The sequence below is a fragment of the Penaeus chinensis genome, chromosome 40 (genome assembly GCF_019202785.1).
Source record: "Penaeus chinensis breed Huanghai No. 1 chromosome 40, ASM1920278v2, whole genome shotgun sequence".
In the NCBI taxonomy this organism is placed as follows: domain Eukaryota; kingdom Metazoa; phylum Arthropoda; class Malacostraca; order Decapoda; family Penaeidae; genus Penaeus; species Penaeus chinensis.
In genome coordinates, this window is record NC_061858.1 from 13,228,705 (window position 1) to 13,232,425 (window position 3,721).

Genomic DNA, 3,721 nt, shown 5'->3' on the forward strand with positions numbered 1-3,721 from the left:
TTTTCCGTTGCAACTCCAATGCCCTGACCAATTGGTAGGCATTGTCGAAGACTTCGGGTTTAGCTGGCACTTTGAACTGGGCGAAGCGTTTAGGGGGTCCCGACTCTTCATCAGAGTCAGTCTCCGGCCTCGGACGCTTCGGCCCGCCCTTTCGGCTTTCGGGCTTGTTTGTGGGGGCAGCAGCTGATACGGCTGGTTCAGCCTGATCTCCCCTCTCAGTCGGGGAGGCCGTCTGAGAACTCAGGGGCCTCCCTGGCTTAGCTGTTGGCCTAGAGGGGCCAGCTCGAGAGTCAATTTGCTTGACGATTCGGTGGACAGACCCATTGGCTTCGGTCTTGTCCACCTTAGCAGCAGGGGTGACAGTGTCATCCTGTGCATGGGGCTTTCTTTAGCCACCAGAAGGCACATATGGCTTCATGGTGACTGCCGTGGTCTGGGCCTTGCGCGGTTCGTCAACATTTTAATCAGTCTGTGGGGGGTGTTTGTTAACTTTTTCCATATAGAGGTAAGTGCTTCATCCTCTCATGCCCCCACCCACCACGGAGTCTAACAAGGGGAAGCTGAGTGTCAGAACCAGTGTCTAACAGCAACAGCAGTGATGAGAGGATATACGCAGCCAATAGCCATTGTGACGGCGCTCACGGACCATTGTGAGTGCCAATGGCGGCATGACTGCTTGAGCCTAGCCTCCTGGGGGAGACCAGCCGATTGACCGTGACCGGGCCGGGATCAGGCCGCCTGTCTTGCTGGAAAAGAGGACGAAAGAGGCGTGCTGTTAGCCGCAGGGCGTACTCGTTCACGGCATCGTTCAACATCCAGGACTCCCGTCTCCACAGCGCACAAGGCTGCCACGCACGGTAAACGCTTGGGTAGGTGTAAACCCCTGGGGAGAGACCAGAGGGGATGCCCTTCCACCTACGAGACATCATTGTTTGGAGCCCTTTTGCTCAGCCCTCTGAAGCAGCCACCCAAAGGTTGCTTCACCGCAGTGAGGGAAGAGGTGTCTTCCACTTTTACCAGGCAGTTCCTTTCATCCCTCTGAAGCAACCACCCAAAGGTTGTTTCACCTCAGTGAGGAAGGAAAGGACCTGTGTCTTTTCAAAGTAGTTCCCCCTTCCCTCTGAAACCACCCAAAGGCTGTTTCACCTCATTGAGGGAAGGGAGGTTTTGCCATCTTGTCGGGCACTTCCTTTCGTTCCCCTGAAGCAACCACCCAAAGGTTGTTTCACCTCAGTGAGGAAGGAAAGGACCTGTGTCTTTTCATTGGGATTCCTCCTTCCCTCTGAGACAGCCACCCAAAGGCTGTTTCACCTCAGTGAGGAAAGGGAGGTTTTGCACTTTTGCCAGGCAGTTCCTTTCATCCCTCTGAAGCAACCGCCCAAAGGTTGCTTCACCTCAGTGAGGAAGGAAAGGACCTGTGTCTTTACGAAGTGGCTCCCCCTTCCCTCTGAAACAGCCACCCAAAGGCTGCTTCACCTCAGTGAGGGAAGGGAGGTTTTGCGTTCTTGTCAGGCACTTCCTGAAGCAACCACCCAAAGGTTGTTTCACCATAGTGAGGAAGGAAAGGACCTGTGTCTTGTCAAAGGGATTCCTTCTTCCCTCTGAGACAGCCACCCAAAGACTGTTTCACCTCAGTGAGGGAAGGGAGGTTTTGCACTTTTGCCAGGCAGTTCCTTTCATCCCTCTGAAACAACCACCCACGATGGCTAAGTGGTTAGAGCACCCTCATGGTCCCAAGTTCAGTTCCCCGTCGCGGCAGTCATAAAAATGCCTGCGCTCTGACTGCTGGCTCGAGCCCGATCTCACGGCGAGAAAACGCCGAACCGCGGTTGATTAGGAAAAGCGTCCAATCAGGCAAGAGTGAGACTGCCAAATAACAGCTCAAATAAAAGAATTGAGAGAGGCCGATTTCCTGCAGTGGAATAAATGGCCGTTAAATAATAATAATAATAATTAAAAAAAAATATATATATATATGTTATATATATATATATATATATATATATATATATATATATATATAAACCAATACACACAAGCACACACACATGTACTTGTATATTTATGTGTGTATATATATGTATATATATATGTATATATATAACTATATGCATATGTGGTATAGATGAACTAATTAGTATTATAATTACTTGCAATGATTTTTTTTTTTTTTTTTTGAATGTTACTCGTTTATTATATATAAAGTTTTCATTTCGGTACTCCACATATAATTTAATTATATAATAGGTGACCCGGCATAATGCTTAAACTAGTAACAAGTAAAAGGTTTAGGAATCCGAATCGACCTATGTTCCGGTGGCTGACTCGAGCTTACTCCTTGGCTGACTCTGACCTCACCGCCACCTGGCTTTCAGTCAGCCACTCCGCCATATTGTACAGCTCGAGTTTTGCATGTCACTGCTTATGGTCACTCTCGGCTAAGTATTTTATATTGGTATATTGTACGCATTCTAGGATGTTTATGATAGGAGTAGGATTGTGTTTTTTTTTTCTATATTTTACTACATATATATTTTCTATACATAATAATGTATTATTAATGTACATAAAAGTAATAGTGAATATAGTTACTTTGATCATCCATGTGTTTTCTTTTAACCCGGACATAAGTTTGAACTTGCTATGGGCACTACATAATACCTAGACTTTATATGCTACATAACATATATATACGTATGTAAACATGTGTGTGTAAAGGGTATTTAAATGACACCTTAAACATATAGTTGAGAAGCGTAAACAACACAGATATTCACACGGATACAAGTCTTTGGTAAGGCTTAGTGCTTGGTCTGCCCAGAAGGCGGGCCGCGGCTGGAGCCAGCCTGACCCGAAGCGGTCGGCAGGACTCTGTGAAGAGGACTCTCCCTGACCTGGGTCATCCTTAGCCTTAAGTACTGGTGGGTGTGTGGGGCACGTTCGGGCGCCTGCGGTGAAGCCACGCGTATACGTGTTTCTGTACGCCACGTGGAAGCTATTTATACATACTTATACTGCTCGGCCACCTACTCACACCTTGCCCTCGAGGCGTCTGATCTTTGCCTCAAGGGTGACCCAACCTGGCTGGTTCTTGACTTGTAAACACTTCGTTCTTGCGTGAGCTGTCCCTGATGCATCTTCGTGGCTGCTCGTCCCTGTCGTCGTCTTCATCCTGGTCCCTGGTAAATCCGTTCCTCCTCGACATCCCCACGTCCACGAAGGTCTCGCACAGGTCCTCCTTGACTTCGGATTTGTCCTCGTAGTCCTCAACCAGGCCTAACTCGGCGGCTTACTCGCCCAATGCATGTTCCCGCAGATCTCATCCAGGTCCTTCTTGCTCGTACCGACGTCCTCGTTGTCCTCGTCAGGATCACGGGCGTCCGTCCGGAAGCGTCCTCTTCGAGCTCCTGGAGGTTGAGTGGATCTGCGGTGTCCAGGCAAGTTCACAGCATTATGGGTCGACTGGTACCTGCTCTGGCGAGTTCCTGGTCCTTCACAGGATCGACGGGCGTAATTATCCTAGTCTTTCTCGGTTTCTGGCGATTTCCCGGTGACGGTGACAGATATCGTGAACAAGATTATACACATAAGGGCCAAGATAGTAAGAGAAAAGAAAGACAACAGAGGAGAGGGGATGTTAAGCGCCACTAGCCGATTATTTATATAATTTGCAGTGTTTATGGTTGAATTTTCGTTATTTTCGTCTTCTTTTTTTTCATTT